Raw genomic sequence first — 17726 nt, forward strand, 5'->3', positions numbered from 1 at the left:
TTTCTCGCCACGGTCTAGCAGAGTCTCCCTCTTTTACCCTTGTGTGGTATATATATTGGTAGTCCCGCCCCCTAGAATATACCATTCCCTTAAGAGGTTAAAGTTATTGTCTCTTGGATACACAAGTTTCATAAACAATAAAAATAACAATGAACTAACAACTGTACCAAGATTCAATTACGGCCATGGCATGTTTAACATTCATTCATAATATCAATATTTATTAGTTAATATATTTTCCCTTTTCTAGATGCTAGTTCTCCCTTCCCTCTGTGGAGAATGGATTCAACCAGGTAAGTAAAACTCAGCATCAAGAGATAGTACTCTTTTCCCTCTCACATGACCCATATGCAGGTGAGTAAGTACAGGTAAGTATACATATAATGGTTTCTCTTGGTGATGTGTCACAGGTACTGTACATCATCACATCCCTACAGTGGGAAAATAGATCTGTGTTTAGGACATGATCTTGTGTTGGCCCAAAGTGATTAAGGACTTCAAATTCCCTCCAGAACCACAGCCTCACATTCATTTAATTATGTGCACTATTGCTCAATAGGCCATGTTTCCAGTTAAAATTGAAGTATAAAATAATTTCGGACCAGGGTAAATCCATCTTGTCCCTACAGTGGGAGGGGGCATTAGAACTGAGAATTGTGGTGTCCCAACCTGATAGTACATTTAATACAGTTTTTCCGTTTAATATTTAAATGTCTATTTAACATACCTGCTATTTTCTGTTTTATCTTTACTGGTCAATTTAAAATAAATAAATAAAACGTAATCAATTTGAAATCTTTATATACCGTACAATATATAAAATAAGTATTTTAAACTGCAGGATCAAATAAACAAACTTAACAGCGATTGAGTAAAGGAAAAAAGAAAATATTTCGTACATGTTTTTGTCTTGTTTTGTGTGTTGTGAGGGTAAACAGTTCGTTACTTTCTGTATTTAGGGCTATTTATTTGTCCATGAAGCGTTAAAAGCAATGTGCGCAGCATTATGTGCACATCGAACAGTCCCTTTCCTTCACCGTGGCTCACTGAATCTGGAACTGCGAATAAGCAGCTAACTTCAGTCTTGGAATAAGAATAAGGAGCCAAAGGAATCGGGAGCTGCGAATAAGGAACCAACTTCAGCGTCGTCGCAGCGGCAGCCGTGGGGTGTGTAACGGTTTTACAGATCATAGTATCGTTGTAAAGTTTAAACAAGCTAATTAAATATTGGCCTTTTGGTTTGCGGTGTAGTGAAAAATGCTTATACTCTCTCACTCACACACACAAACACACGTTTGCTTCAATGCATTGTGGGGAAAACACATTGATTTGCATTCATTTTGGGAGACTTACCCTAACCTCACCTGTAATTTAACTCTAGCCATAAAATATGTTTTCACCTTAGCTTGTGGTTTACACATTAAAGATAAGTCCCTACAATTAGTATGTTTGTAAACAATGTGGTCTCAACAACATGGAACAGGTTTCAACCAGTCATTTTTGTTAGTCGAGCTGTAAACATGTGGATGGCACGGTGGAGTAACGGGTAGTGTCACTTTTATACAACTCCAGGGTCCTATGGTTATATGTTCAAACCCACCTCAGGTCATTGTGAAGAGCTTGATGTTTTCTCCCTGTGTCTGTGAGTTTCATCCAAATGCTCTGTTTTCCTCCCACGGTCCAAAAATAAATGCTGCTGATGTCCATAGGTGTGACTGAGTATGTGATGCCATGTGATGGACTGTTGCACTGTCCAGGGTGTATTCCTCCATTCTCTCAGTGATTCTGGGCAGGCTATGAATTGTGGACAGTAGGGGTGGGCAATATGGATCTAAAATAATATCACAACATTTTAGGGTATTTTGACGATAAATATATAATTGACGATACGAACGAAACACAGATAAATACTTTTATTAATATTTCAAAAATAGACTACTGCAACAAAATCAATGTTATATTAATATGAAATATATTAAATTAAATGCATATTAATAATATTAAAGGCTTCTTTTGTTTCTAACATAACACCATGGTTTATTATTGTACATCTGATATTTTATAACCAAACCACCTCCACAAACCACTCTACTTTTTTTGAGCAAATTCCTCCACGTCAGAGCCACTTCACTGTGGCTAAATGACTTGTGTAAAGAACTTATGCCGTATTATAGATAACTGTATGACGTCATTACATGAACCAGTTTGAATATCACCAACATCACAATATAGATTTTGTTTATCGCTTTAAAAATTATGACAATATTGTGAAGGATAAGATATGGAACAACCCTGGTGGACAGTATGTTGCATTTACAGAAAATTAATGAATGAATCAGTTGATGAGTGACGCACCCAAGTGGCAATATGGAGTTAATATTCAACTACAAACCACGTGGTGCCGATCACCAGAGTCATTTACAAGGAGTGGTTTAACTGTACACACAAAAACTAACATTCAGTTGCGCATATATATATATATGCTTGTCTTTAAACTTAATTAACTGATATATTCAATGTTTCTTTTGACCAAGTTGTATTTTGTATGTATAAATACATTTAGTATTTGATGGGACCACATGGTGATATTAAAAAAAAGTGCAGGAAATTTCACTGGACTTTAATGATCCAACATGCCATGATATTAGAAATGCAAATTTCTTCCCCTAATTGAGGAGCTCATCTCTGACTGAAGAAGGATGGTTATATCCTTCTTCAGTCAGAAGAATTACATAATTCAGTGCTCCTGTTGAATATATTAGCCAGTAGGGGTGGGCGATATGGCCCTAAAATAATATATGACAATATTTCAGGGTATTTTGTGGATAACAATACTTGCCGATATGATAATCATTCATTGTCTGAAGTCGCTTATCCAATTCAGGGTCGCGGTGGGTCCAGAGCCTACCTGAAATCACTGGGTGCAAGGCAGGAAGACACCCTGGAGGGGGCGCCAGTCCTTCGCAGGGCGACACACACACTCACACCTATGGACACTTTGAGTCTCCAATCCACCTACCAACATGTGTTTTTGGACCATGGGAGGAAAGCGGGGCACCCGGAGAAAACCCACGCGGACACGGGGAGAACACACCAAACTCCTCACAGACAGTCACCTGAAGCGGGACTTGAACTCACAACTTCTAGGTCCCTGGAGATTTGTGACTGCAACACCACCTGCTTTATCACCGTGCCGCCCCCGATATGACAATCAACACTAAAAAATACTTTTATTCATTTCAGAAACAGACTATTGCGATAAAATCAATGTTTTATTAATATGACATATGGTTTATTGTACATCTGATATTTTATAACCAAACCACCTCCACAAGCCACTCCATTTTTTTGGAGCCACCTCCACCTCAGAGCCACTTTCCACTGTATTTTACTGTGGCTAAATGACTCATGGGAGTGGCAGCAGCAGGTAGTGTCGCAGTCACACAGCTCCAGGGACCTGGAGGTTGTGGGTTCGATTCCCGCTCCGGGTGACTGTCTGTGAGGATTTGGTGTGTTCTCCCCGTGCCCGCGTGGGTTTCCTCCGGGTGCTTCGGTTTCCTCCCACAGTCCAAAAAAAAAAAAAAACACACGTTAATAGCTGGATTGGCAACTCAAAAGTGTCCGTGAATGTGTGTGTGTCTGTGTTGCCCTGTGAAGGACTGGCGCCACCTCCAGGGTGTATTCCTGCCTTTCGCCCAATGATTCCAGGTAGGCTCTGGACCCACCGCGACCCTGAATTGGATAAGCGGTTACAGAGAATGAATGAATGAATGACTCATGCATAAAAACATATGCCGTATTATCAGTAACTGCATGATGTCATTACGTGAACAATTCTGAATATCACAATTTTGATTATTTTTATTGTTTTAGAAATTATGACGATATTATTGCTACTAGCTAGGTCAATAAACATCCTGTGTTTCCAAAACAAGCGGATTCATTTATCTGCTCCCATGTTGAAAATAACATGAGAATTATGTTTCATAAAACAGGAGGGTCAGTATCTATATCCAATACTGTAAAGATTCAAAGATGCATTGTGTGGCCCCATGCTTCCTTAACACAAGACTTCAGTCTATTCAGCAGTTGCATTACACTGCATTTCTACAATTCACACTGTTTCTTCACAGAAACATACATCGTTTGTACATTAATGCAACCTTATTAAATATGCAACTAACAATTAAGTGTTGACCTCCATAACCATTTACACTCTCTTTTGGACCATCTGAGATGAGCTTGTGTCTCAAGAAAATGAATGTTTCTGCATTGAATTGATGACTTCAGTGGCAGACTTTGTTAGCTGACAGCCGTTTTCTGAACTACTAGCTCATGTAGCTGTTTTTATCACAGAGGCAGGACAGTTTAGCTTGCAGTACTGTTTAAGGGCTCGAAGGTCATACTCATTCAACAGTGCTGTTGGGTTTTACCATATACTGACTAGATTTCTTCAGACTCCTCCAGAAATGTTTGACAGTTCTAAGAACTAAATTTGGCACCAATCACATTTGCTAGCAAAGATTGAGCCATTGTTAGATGCTCCTTTTATACCTTATTCTCCTGCCTACAGTTGAATATTCCAAATTGTGTAATATGAATGTTCTATAAATTGTTAATTCTTATGTTGCCCTGTCCTGTTTAGGGGTTTGTTTGTTTTTAAATAGTTTATATTTATAAAATTAATGTAAGTTGCTCAGTGGAAACATCTGAAATTTTTGTACATATGTCAGTTAAATGTTCAAGAAAATTAACAATATATTTATATACTGTTTTTACTGTTTTAAATAATATTTGAGTCACATTTTATTTTGACAAAAGTACTGAACAGTTGTTGTAAAAATGAGACCTCACTTGCATACAGAGTGAAAAAAGGTAGATTCACAAGGAAATAGGAGGAGAATAAACTGAAATATATTATTTGGAAAACACAGTTAACTGAAGCCCAGTTAAAATGATACACATTTTATTTTATTATGCAGGCTTACAATATACTTTCTCACTAATGAGCAAGCAGGTTATTTCTGCTTGCTCGAAGCAAAAGAGTGTGGCATTTGTTTGTAAGTAAACAGTCTAAAAGGGAGATTTCTTGTAAACAGTGACTTGCCCACATTCAGCCCACTCAGCATAGTCATGGGGTTAATCCTGTATGTCAAAAGTGTGTTCAGTTTAACCCTTGCAGTATATCTTGTTCCTGAAGGAGATTTTTAAACCAGTGAAATTTAGAAAGAAACCACTAAGTGAATAATTCATTCATTATCTGTAACCGCTTATCCAATTCAGGGTCGCGGTGGGTCCAGAGCCTACCTGGAATCATTGGGCGCAAGGCAGGAATACACCCTGGAGGGGGCGCCAATTCTTCACAAGGCAACACAGACACATTCACTCACACACTTTTTGAGTCGCCAATCCACCTACCAACGTGTGTTTTTGGACTGTGGGAGGAAACCGAAGCACCCGGAGGAAACCCACACAGACACGGGGAGAACACGCCAACTCCTCACAGACAGTCACCCGGAGCAGGAATCGAACCCACAACCTCCAGGCCCCTGGAGCTGTGTGACTGCGACCCTACCTGCTGCGCTGTTAAAAGCACATATATCAGGTGTATATTATAATGCTGTAGCTTACTCAAAGATGATATTCAGTTGCAACAAAGTTCTCAAACAAAGTGAAGCAATTCTCTGGGAAGTGCAAGGACACACCATTATGATAACACAGTGTTTGAAAAATGATAATTTGAATACATGTGTTGAAATAATTTGTACAACAAGATCAGATCTAAAGGGGCAAGACACTAAATAAGTTGAACATTAAACAAGACAACTAAACAGAACAGAGCAGAACACAGAGAAACTAAACCTAGCAAGTACATGCACTACAAACAGACATAACACCATAATGACCCACCAACAGGAAACACTCACATGGACTATAATAAAAGGCAACACAGACAAGAAACACCTGGGACAGATAACAAGGGGGCAGGAACACAAAGAAGGCACAAGAGGGAGGAGCAAAGGTGGAGACAAGGAAGACAGAAACAAAACAAAGAGCCATGTGCTTATAAATACATAACAACCAGAGCAAACAATGAGACAGACAGCAGGAACACACTAGACAGGGCTATACATGACAATATCTTTCTGTGTTTTATACAGACACACAAGTCACAGTGGACATGAACTGTAGCACAGCACTCAAGATGGCCATAAAATTATAGTGCCTGTATTTCTCTTTTAAAATTGTATTTTTGTCGACAAAGCTAATACACCAGAACCCTGTAGTGTAATCTTAACTGACAGAATTGCTAACACTATTAGTATTTAATGCTGCCAATATGTGTTGGATCAAAGCAGTAAAAAATTGATGAGTTAAAATGCACTGCAGAAACTAATATGTTGAGTGATTTCTGACTTGTATTTATAATTTCTTAATCAAAATGAGTAAAATGTGCTCATGTGCAGAACTCTTTTCTGCAGTACAGCCTAGTAGCCCTTGAGGTAAGATGATATCACACACAAAAACACATTTTATGAAACTTATTTATGTTAAAGGTGACATTCATGATTTTAATCAAAAAACGCTTTTTATTAAATTCTGTTTCTTCACCATTTGCTAGCTCTCCTGTCTATTTGCGTGCTCGAAACCTGTCTAATATGTTTACGAAGTCCCAGTATGTGTAAATTGGTAGAAAAACAAAGGGTCCATTATGCTAGGGTTTCTCTCTCTGCTTATTGCAAAGAAACAGCATCTGGAGGATTTTAGACAATGAATAGACCTCTAAACCTTGAAAAGCATGAACCAAGAGGAATTTGCTCTATTCCTGCTCAATAGGTGGGTAATATTTACTTACTGTTGCTGTAAACAGAACTGACTCTAAACTCAGAAGAGCACTAACTGCATTAAAGTAAAAACACAGCAAATGCTTTAAAATTAAACAACTCGATTAAGAATTGAGTTCTGTGGTAATTCAACCCTTTTTTTCCCCTTAAACATACCTTTCCATCTTACAAGACACGGCACCTCTGAATGTAAACAAACCAGAGAACAGCATTTCCTCACAATTGTAGACATGCCCTTTAACTTTTAACATCAATATTGACAATTCAGTTCTTCCTTATTGCTGTCACTACAAAATTATAAGTGTCTTTCTTGGATCCCTGAATCCCTGCTCAGGAGATTAATTGGGTGAAACGTAGAAAACAAAAATGCATTTTTTTTTCTGTCTGCACGGAGCATCCTAAAGACTCTGTTACTACATCTGTAACTTTGGCCAGACACCCCTTATGCAGAGGTCTAATTGAAAAACATGAAGCTCAAAAGTGGTTGCTCATGAATCTACTAAAAGCTAAATTCTATCCTTGCTACTATCATCTTTATTCTAAGCATGGGAACATAAGAAGTTTGTGTTAATGATAAAAAATGTTCACATATCGATCCTGGTGTTCGTCCAGGCACTCCCTTCCCGTCCAGCTCCTCCACCCCCAAGGCCTCCACTCAGTAGGAAGGCTCCATTGCTTGCGAGGCTTATCTCTGGTCTCCATGTCTGTTGGGACAGTCTCTTATGAAGTGATCAGGGCTTCCACAGACGAAACACCCTGCACCTCCGCCAGCGTTGCCATGGCCTCTTCCGCGTCCTCATCCCCTGCCTCGGCCTCCGCGTCGTCCCTCACCTCTTTGATTGTGGTCTGATGCCTGCTTGCACAATGCCACCTGTGCATCAACCAGTTTGCACTCCTCCTTTTCTCGTTGTTTTTTTTTCTTGGTGTTCAGGAGTTTTTCTGCATGCGCTGCATACTTTTCCACCTCTTTCAATCGGCCCACGTCCACATCTAAACAGTTGGTTTCAACACAGGCGCGTAGATCTGTAATCCATGGTCTGAACACCTGTCCGATGGTCTCACCCATCGGAACCTCAAGCATCGGCATGCTAAACTGGTTCATGGCCTCAACTAGGCCGGGAATCTTATCCTATTCGTCGTTGTCCCTGGAGTGGAGATTCATGCTTAGTGGCGTGACCTCCCTTTTCTTGGCTTTGGGCTTTACGCTTGGCTCTGTAATGCTCTCAGGTGCATCTGGAGGGGGAGAGCCTGGGAACAGTGGCTCTGCTTCCTCCTCAGTCTCGTCCTCCTTTGTCCTTATCTCTCGCGCTGCCTGGATGGGAGGGTCCCTTGGCGGAATCTGCAGCTGTTGTTGAGCGGTTGGTTGCATCTCAGTGGGTGGAGGGAGTGCAGGTGTATGCGGAGGAAGAGAAGGTGCTGAGGCCTGCGTTGGGCGATGTGGATTCACGTCCAGGTCCCAGTTAATCTTCAGATATAGGCCGTACTCAGGAGGGGGTGGAAGGGCCAGAACAGGCACGGGAGTACATGGAAGAACAGCACAAACATCACAAACATTTGCACAATGGTTAGATATTGGTGAAATAGCACAAACACTTGATTTAACATCCTCATTAACTTATCTCTTCTTTGCATTTCTGTTCTTTTTCTGAATTCTTTTATCTGCTTCTCCCTTCCACATTTGTAGCACCCCATAATTGTATTTTAAAATAAATCCCAAGTTTAATTGAATTAATTAATCAAAATTGACAGAAAAAATCCTTATATACATATTATTATATATTTTTTATTATACCAACCCCAGGTTGATAAAACTCTTTTTTTCTCTCATAGAAACTGCTCTTTTTTCTCCCATAGAAACAAACATGACGTCACCTGTATGTTCCTCTCTAGCGGATTCTTTCTAAAGACACCTTACTCAATAGAATGTCCTGCCCTAGGAGCTTGTCAGCTCTGGAAACATAAAATCGTCAACACTTTACCGCGGTTCAATCGGTGTTCCCTCCTGGTGTCCCGTGCCAAGTTCAATTTCAGCGGTGCCGGTGGACCCGAAACGGAGCCACCTCCCCACTCTGGAGGGTTCTGGTGGATGGCTGGATTTGCTCTTTCAATCCGCCTTTTTTTCCCCGCTCAAAAGACACCAGACACATGAGATATCCCGGACGAGCCCCCAAAGAATTCTTAGAGCATTGATCTTTCGATCTTCCTTCCTGGTGATGCAACATGAAAAAATGCCAAGTACCAACATGGGTATGACACGAATGGGTGGTGTATAAAAACAGGTGTGACATGAACGCAGTGGAGTAAAACGTGCAGTGCGGCAATGGGTGCTACACACACAAGTGGAGTATGAAAACTGGTGTGACATGAATGAGTGGATTACAAAAATGGGCTTGACATGAATATGGGTGGAATACAAAAATGGGTGAGACATGAGAATGGGTGGAGTACAAAAACAGTCTGAAGAATGGGTGGAGTCTTCTTGTTAATTCGAGACATATCAACCTTGTGAAACGTCACGTCCAGGTATAAATCGCTGCTCGGTGTTAGGGATGAGGGGTGCAGACTGACGGAGGGCGGACGCAAACGCTAATAACACAGCCTTTATTCACAGGGAATTAACAAAACAAACACAACACGACTGGGGCATGAAGCGAGCATGAAACGGGCGTGAAACGAGCAAAAGGAACGAGCACGAGAAACGAAACAAACAATACGAAGAACAGGGCAAACGAAACAAAGAACAACAAAGCTTGGACAACGCCAACGAAACAAGGAACACGACGAAGAACAATGAGCGTGAAACAAGGAACAATGAACGAAAACAGGAAGTGAGGGAAGGGGACTTAAATACAGCAACAAATGAGAAACACCTGAAACCGATAATGAGGGTAACGAACAAGGCGGAACAAAGGCGGGGCGTGAACGACAACTAAACAAAGCCATGTGCTGAGACAGGAAAACAGACTAAACGAGACAAGGGCATGACAGATGCCCCCTCTTGAACGCGCAACTCCCGGGGTGCGTAACGTAGACCCCCCAGAAGCTGGCGCAGGAGGGAGCACGGAAAACAAGGCAGGAAACCAACAAGAGACAGGACTCAGGACAAGACAGGAACAGACTCAGGAAATGAAGCTGGGGACAAGGGACTAGACAGTAACGGACACTGGACCGGACTAGAAACAGGAGACGGAAATCGTGAGAAGACAGGAGACAAGGCAGGAGCAGACACACGTGACTGAACAGGGTGCTGGACATGAGGCAGGACCGGTGACAGGACTGGGTGACGGGACTGGACTGGAGACCGGACAGAGGATTGAACACTGGACGGATACGGGGACTGGACATGACTAACAGGGGACTGAACGTGAGACAGGACAGAAGGTTGAAACGGGGACTGATATAGGACAGGAGCAGAGACAGGGGACTGAAACTTAGACTGGACAGGAGATGGGACTTGTAACGGGATGGGGAACTGGGACTGGACATGAGGCATGGGAACTAGAACTTTTACAGGGACAGAGACGAACACTGTGACAGGGACAGGAATCGAGACAAAAGCAGACAAGGGTACAGGGACAAGCACAGAGACAGGAACTAGGACAGGGACAGACAGGGGAACCAATATAACAGGGGGGTGCCCAGGACTGGCAAATGTCTGTGGGGCAGTCCGAGGAACCAGCCTGGGCACAGTTCTGGGGATCGGCCCCGAAGTCCTTGGGGCCGTCCTACGGGTACGACCGGGAGCGGCCGTAGCCACAGTCTCGGGGGCAGAAACGGCCATAGAAGCCGCCTTCTCTGGGGCTGGAGCGGCCGGGGGAGCCGCCTTCTCTGGGGCTGGAGCGGCCGGGGAAGCCGCCTTCTCTGGGGCTGGAGCGGCCGGGGAAGCCGCCTTCTCTGGGGCTGGAGCGGCCGGGGAAGCCGCGTTCACGAGGGCTGGAGCGGCCGGGGAAGCCACGTTCACGAGGACAGGAGCGGCCGTGGAAGCCGCGTTCATGAGGACAGGAGCGGCCGTGGAAGCCGCGTTCACGAGGACAGGAGCAGCTGGCTGCGCCGCTTTCACGAGGAGAGGAGCGGCTGGCTGCGCCGCTTTCACGAGGAGAGGAGCGGCTGGATGCGCCGCTTTCGCGAGGAGAGGAGCGCCAGGCTGCGCCGCTTTCGCGAGGAGAGGAGCGCCTGGCTGCGCCGCTTTCGCGAGGAGAGGAGCGGCTGGCTGCGCCGCTTTTGCGAGGAGAGGAGCAGCTGGCTGTGCCGCTTTCGCGGAGACCTCCAGACTTGCCAAGATTTCAAGCATCACCTGGAGGTCAGGAGGGAGTGCAGAAAGGTGCTTTGGAGCTGGAACCCTTGCGACGCCATCCACGGAAACAGGAGGCCCTGCAGCGACGACGGCCACGGAGGCAGGGGGCCCTGCAGCGACAATGTCCACGGAAGCAGGGGCTTGTGCTGCTCGCCGGGCTTGTGCTGGAGCTGCAGAGGGTTTAGGGGGCTTGACGGGCACACTCATGAGATCCCCTAGAGGTGCGCCCTTGTTAGCCTCACCTCCGTAGCTCTGAGGTACCCTTAACGCCCCCTAAAAAATTTCCCCCGACCTGAGGGGATAATCCTCCAGCGAGGGGAAGACTCCAGCCCGCTTTCTCCTCCGGCTCCGTCGATTCCCGCTGGAGCAATTACTCGATTCCTGAATAGAGTCCTTTGGTCGGAGATAAGTACCCGCGCCGGGCATGATCTGGAGCCGGCGACTCCATTCCGAGGCCGCTCTTAAAGCCTCCTCCACAGGATCCTTAGGGCCTGTGCGAAATGGAGTCCGGCGAATTGCACACTTCGTGAATGTGTAGTCCGTGCTAGCTGCGTCCTGAAGTGGGTCGTTCATTCTGTTAGGGGCGAGGGGTGCGGACTGACGGATGTGGATGCAAACGCTAAGAACACAGACTTTATTAACAAGAACTTAACGAAACAAACACAACACGACTGGGGCATGAAGCGAGCATGAAACGGGCGTGAAACGAACAAGAGGAACAAGCACGAGAAACGAAACAAACAATACGAAGAACAGGGCAAACGAAACAAAGAACAACAAAGCTTGGACAACGCCAACGAAACAAGGAACACGACGAAGAACAATGAGCGTGAAACAAGGAACAATGAACGAAAACAGGAAGTGAGGGAAGGGGACTTAAATACACCAACAAATGAGAAACACCTGAAACCGATAACGAGGGTAACGAACAAGGCGGAACAAAGGCGGGCCGTGAACGACAACAAAACAAAGCCATGTGCTGAGACAGGAAAACAGACGAAACGAGACAAGGGCGTGACACTCGGTATAGCCAAGTTAGTGATTTTGCTGCTAGATTTAGTGACTCTTCAGACCTTCTAGTGAATTATTGCGAAAAAAAATTACTGGTACCAGTAATTGAAAGGCAATAACACACCCTGAAGGGGGTGCCAGTCCTTCACAGAGCGACACAAACACACATTCACTTAAGTGTGATATTTCGTGTGTGAATGTGTTGGTTTAACTTTTTCCAAATCTCTCCTCGAGGCAGTCCAAATATTTGAGATTATCATCCAACCAGCATGACCAGCATAACCAGCAACATGACCAGCACAACCAAGCATGATCAAAATCAAATGCAACATATGATATACTGGTCAAGACCTGGTTAACCAACTACCTTTCCAGCATAGGGCATGTCTTGCCTAAATAAACAGCTTTCCAACCACCTTGACCATCACAGACCAGCTCAAGACATCTAAAACCAGATTTCCTAAAGAATTGATCATTTAAAGTGAATTACATTACTACAAACTGGATTACAAAAAAGATGGGACACTAAACAAATTGTGAATAAAAACAGAATGCAATGATGTGGAGATGGCAAATGTCAATATTTTATTCGTAATAGAACATAGATGACAGATCAAAAGTTTAATCTGAGTAAATGTAACATTTTAAAGGAAAAATATGTTGATTCAAAAATTCACAGTGTCAAAATAGTTGGGACAAGAAGCAATAAGTGGCTGGAGAAAGGAAATTGAGCATATAACGAACAGCTGGAAGACCAATTAACACTAATTAGGTCAATTGAAAACATGACTGGGTGTAAAAAGAGCTTTTCAGAGTGTCAGTGTCTCTCTGAAGCCAAGATGGTAAGAGGATCACCAATTCCTCCATTGTTGCGCAGAAAGATAGTGCAGCAATACCAGAATGGTGTTACCCAGCGTAAAATAGCAAAGACTTTTAAGTTATCATCATCAACTGTGCATAATGTCATCAAAAGATTCAGAGAATCTGGAACAATTACTGTGCTTAAGGGTCAAGGCCGTAAAACTCTACTGGATGCTCGTGATCTCCGGACCCTCACTGCACCTCAAACAGGAATGCCACTGTCAAGAAAATAACAGAATGGGCTCAGGAATACTTCCAGAAAGCATTGTCAGTGAATCCACCGTGCCATCAGCCATTGCCAGCTGAAAAAGAGGAAGCCATTTCTAAGCAAGCTTCACAAGCTCAGACGTTTGCACTGGGCCAGGGTCTTTTAAAATGGAGTGTGGCAAAATGGAAGACTGCTCTGTGGTCAGATGAGTCACGATTTGAAGTTCTTTATGGAACACTGGGACGCCATGTCATCCAGACCAGAGAGGACAAGGATAACCCAAGTTGTTATCAACGCTCTGTTCAGAAGCCTGCATCACTGATGGTATGGGATTGCATGAGTGCTTGTGGCATGGGCAGCTTGCATGTCTGGAAAGGCACCATTAATGCAGAGAACTATGTTCAGGTTCTAGAACAACTTATGCTCCTATCTAGACATCATTTCTTTCAGGGAAGACCCTGCATTTTTCAACAAGATAATGCCAGACCACATTCTGCAGCAATCATAACATCATGGCTACTTAGGAGAAGGATCCAGGTACTGAAATGGCCAGCCTGCAGTCCAGATCTTTCACCTATAGAGAACATTTGGCGCATCATAACGAGGAAGGTGCGGCAAAGAAGGCCCAAGACGATTGAACAGTTAGAGGCCTGAATTAGACATGAATGGGAGAGCATTCCTATTTCTAAACATGAGAAACTGGTCTCCTCTGTCCCCAAACGTCTGTTGAGTGTTGTAAGAAGAAGGGGGGATGCCACACAGTGGTAAAAAATGGCCTTATCCCAACTTTTTTGGGATGTGTTGACACCATGAAATTATGAAACAATATATTTTTCCCTTAAAATGAAACATTCTCTCAGTTTAAACTTTTGACCTGTGATTTGTGTTCTATTCTGAATAAAATACTAGGTGTTGGCACCTCCACATCATTGCATTCAGTTTTTATTCACAATTTGTTTAGTGTCCCAACTTTTTTGGAATCCGGTTTGTAAAATAACCAAACCACCTCCACTCCACATTTTTTGAGCATATTCCTCCACGTCAGAGCCACTTCACTGTGGCTTAATGACTTGTGTAAAGAACTTATGCCGTATTATGGATAACTGTATGACATCATTACATAAACCAGTTTGAATATCACCAACATCACAATATAGATTTTTTTTTATCACTTTAAAAATTATGACAATATTGTGAATGATATGATATGGAACAACCCTGGTGGACAGTATGTTGCATTTACAGAAAATTAATGAATGAATCAGATGATGAGTGACGCACCCAAGTGGCATTTCACCAGAGTCATTATATATATATATATATATATATATATATATATATATATATATATATATATATGCCGTATATAGGAGGGGGTGCCAGTCCTTCGCAGGGCGACACACACACTCACACCTATGGACACTTTTGAGTCTCCAATCCACCTACCAACATGTGTTTTTGGACCGTGGGAGGAAACCGGGGCACCCGCAGAAAACCCACACGGACACGGGGAGAACACATCAAACTTCTCACAGACTGTCACCTGAAGCGGGACTTGAACCCACAACCTCTAGGTCCCTGGAGATTTGTGGTTGCAACACCACCTGCTTTATCACCGTGCCCCCGATATGACAATCAACACTAAAAAATACTTTTATTAATTTCAGAAACAGACTATTGCAACAAAATCAATGTTTTATTAATATGACATATGGATTATTGTACATCTGATATTTTTTAACCAAATCACCTCCACAAGCCACTCCACTTTTTTGGAGCCACCTCCACCTCAGAGCCACTTTCCACCGTACTTTACTGTGGCTAAATGACTCATGCATATAAACATATGCCGTATTATCAGTAACTGCATGATGTCATTACGTGAACAATTCTGAATATCACTAATATCACAATATTGATTATTTTTATTGCTTTAGAAATTATGACGATATTATTGCTACTAGCTAGGTCAATAAACATCCTGTGTTTCCAAAACAAGCTGATTCATTTATCTGCTCCCATGTTGAAAAAAGCATGAGAATTATGTTTTATAAAACAGGAGGATCAGTATCTATATCCCATACTGTAAAGGTTCAAAGATGCACTGCGTGGCCCCATGCTTGCTTGACACAAGACTTCAGTCTATTCAGCAGTCTGCAGTTGCAATTCCTGGATCTCCTCTTTATTATGCATCTTAGGAGACAGATTTGGACTATAGTCATGTGAAACACACTGCATTTCTACAAAGTCACACTGTTTTGCTGAAATATCTTCACAGAAACATACATCATTTCTACATTAATGCAACCTTATTAAATATGCAACTAACAATTAAGTGGACACTGATGCATCTCTGTTGCAAAACAGATATTAGCTTTTGCACCTTTTGCTGATAATAGTCTGGATGACCCCTTTTTCTTTGGCCTACAAGATTCAACATCCCATAACCAGCTGGAATTTGGACTTATCTGACCTCCATAACCATTTACACTCTCTTTTGGACCATCTGAGATGAGCTTGTGTCTCAAGAAAATGAGTGTTTCTGCATTGAATTGATTTATGGCTTTCCTGCATAATAGAGGTTCAGGTTTCATTGTTTGATTCAGACTTTGTTAGCTGACAGCCGTTTTCTGAACTACTAGCTCATGTAGCTGTTTTTATCACAGAGACAGGACAGTTTAGCTTGCAGTAATGTTTAAGGGCTCGAAGGTCATACTCATTCAACAGTGCTGTTGGATTTTACCATATGCTGACTAGATTTCTTCAGACTCCTCCAGAAATGTTTGACAATTCTAAGAACTAAATTTGGCACCAATCACATTTGCTAGCAAAGATTGAGCCATTGTTAGATGCTCCTTTTATACCTTATTCTCCTGCCTACAGTTGAATATTCCAAATTGTGTAACATGAATGTTCTATAAATTGTTCATTCTTATGTTGCCCTCTCCTGTTTTGGGGTTTGTTTGTTTTTAAATAGTTTATATTTACAAAAGTAATGTAAGTTGCTCAGTGGAAACATCAGAAATCTTTGTACAAATCTAAGTTAAATGTTCAAGATTAACTGAAATATATTATTTGGAAAACACAGTTAACTGAAGCCCAGTTAAAATGATACACATTTATTTTATTATGCAGGTTTGCAATATACTTTCTCACTAATGAGCAAGCAGGTTATTTCTGCTTGCTCGAAGCAAAAGTGTGTGGCATTTGTTTGAAGTCTGTACAACTGAAACAGGTCAGTGACCATTCGTTTTTCTGTAAGTAAACAGTCTAAAAGGGAGATTTCTTGTAAACGGTGACTTGCCCACATTCAGCCCACTCAGTTAGCATAGTCATGGGGTTAATCCTGTATTTCAAAAGATCATGTCCTTTTAGCAGATGTTTAGACGATAGTGTGTTCAGTTGAACCCCTGCAGTATATCTTTTTCCTGAAATGTTTTTTAAACCAGTGAAATTTAGAAAGAAAACACTAAGTGAATAATTAAAGAAAAATTAAATACCATTTTCAAAACATTTGTTAAAAGCAAATGTATCAGGTGTATATTATAATGCTGTAGCTTACTCTAAGGTGATATTTGCTCTTCAGTTGCAACACAGTTCTCAAACAAAGTGAAGTAATTGTCTGGGAAGGGCAAGGACACACCATTATGATAACACATATGTGTTTGAAAAATTATAATTTGAATACATGAGTTGAAATAACTTTTTTGCTCATAAATCATGTACTAACACCTGTGAACATGATCAAATACAGACTAAAATATTATTTAATTTGAATATCCTGTCCTGAAAAAATTTGTTTCTTGTCTATTCTTCCTTAAACTATGTGCTGTTCATTCAGCCCAGTGTTCCATCATGTCTGTTGAGTATAGATACCATACTTATCACAAGGGTGGGTGTAGGGGAGGTCAAGGAGAGAGGAACAGGAAGGAGGTAATCGCAGGAGACTTTTAATTAACACAACAAGGGAACTAGACAGAGTGGCTAGGGAACTAGAAGAGGCTAAGCACAAAGGCTAGAACGCTAAACACAAGAGCTAAACACAGAGGCTAAACACTGGGGTTAAACACTAAACAAGAACAGATCTAAAGGGGCAAGACACTAAACAATAAGTTGAACATTAAACAAGACAGCTAAACAGAACAGAACACAGCGAAACGAAACCTAGCAAGGACTTGCACTACAAACAGACATAAAACCATAATGACCCACCAACAGGAAACACTCACATAAACCATAAAAAGACAACACAGACAAGAAACACCTGGGACAGATAACAAAGGGGCAGGAGCACAAAGGAGGCACAAGAAGGAGGAGCAAAGGTGGAGACAAGGAAGACAGAAACAAAACAAAGAGCCATGTGCTTATAAACACATGACAACCAGAGCAAACAATGAGACAGACAGCAGGAACACACCAGACAGGGCTATACATGAAAATACTGTTCTGTGATTTATACCGACACAAGTCACAGTGGACATAAACTGTAACACAGCACTCAAGATGG

General features: G+C 42.2%; 1 protein-coding gene across 1 annotated transcript in view; it reads left to right on the forward strand.

The window, feature by feature from the left end:
- The first annotated feature begins 1043 nt into the window (after positions 1–1043).
- Positions 1044–17726, forward strand: part of LOC136690985 (alpha-2-macroglobulin-like) — a 53317-nt gene continuing 36634 nt past the window's right edge. The window contains exon 1 of the mRNA XM_066663160.1: positions 1044–1167. The gene's annotated coding sequence lies outside the window, so the exon portion shown is untranslated. The remainder of the gene's footprint in view (positions 1168–17726) is intronic.

This window comes from Hoplias malabaricus, chromosome 1 (assembly GCF_029633855.1).
Source record: "Hoplias malabaricus isolate fHopMal1 chromosome 1, fHopMal1.hap1, whole genome shotgun sequence".
Taxonomy (NCBI): domain Eukaryota; kingdom Metazoa; phylum Chordata; class Actinopteri; order Characiformes; family Erythrinidae; genus Hoplias; species Hoplias malabaricus.